Source organism: Solanum pennellii, chromosome 11, assembly GCF_001406875.1.
Source record: "Solanum pennellii chromosome 11, SPENNV200".
NCBI classification, from domain to species: Eukaryota; Viridiplantae; Streptophyta; class Magnoliopsida; order Solanales; family Solanaceae; genus Solanum; species Solanum pennellii.
In genome coordinates, this window is record NC_028647.1 from 58792584 (window position 1) to 58793588 (window position 1005).

Below are 1005 nucleotides of genomic sequence, written 5' to 3' on the forward strand. Positions count from 1 at the left end.
GTGCTTGTTTTAGTCCATAAAGTGACTTAATAAGTTTGCACACTTTCTTTTCTTTACCAGGAACTACAAAACTCTCAGACTGTTCTATGTAAATTTCCTCTTCAAGCTCTCCATTTAAGAAGGCTGTTTTCACATCCATTTGATGAATTTCAAGACCGTATACTGCAACTAGTGCAATTAACATCCGAATTGATGTAATCCTAGTCACTGGCGAGTATGTGTCAAAATAATCAAGACCTTCTTTTTGTCTAAAACCTTTGACAACAAGTCTTGCTTTATATTTGTCAATAGTTCCATCGTGTTTCATCTTCCTTTTAAAGATCCATTTTGAACCCAAGGGTTTGTTCCCTGGAGGAAGATCAACCAACTCCCAAGTATGATTGCTTAAGATTGATTCAATTTCACTATTAACAGTCTCCTTCCAAGAGGTTGAGTCGCTAGACAACATTGCTTCCTTGAATGTTTAAGGCCCACTTTCAAGAAGAAATGTTATAAAATCTAATCCAAATGAAGTAGATGTCTTTTGACGTTTACTGCGTCTTGGACTTTCTTCATTTTGTTCATTCTCTTTTGGTTCTTCTCTGGGTTGTTTAAATCCCCCACTAGATGAGTCAAGTCTAGTTTTATACGGATAGATATGTTCAAAAAATTCAGCACTATCTGATTCCATTACCGTATTATCATGAATATCCGGATGTTCCGACTTATGAACCAAAAATCGACATGCCTTACTGTTTGTGGCATATCCAATGAATACACAATCCACAGTCTTAGGTCCTATTTACCCTCTTAGATATAGGAACTTGGACTTTGGCTAGATACCCCACACTTTGAAATATTTCAAATTGGATTTTCTACCTTTCCATTTCTCATATGGAATTACATTTGTCTTTGAGTGAGGCACTCTGTTATGTATTTGATTTGCTGTAAGGATAGCTTCTCCCCACAAATATGTGGTAAACCTGAACTTATAAGTAATGCATTCATCATTTCTTTTAAAGTTCG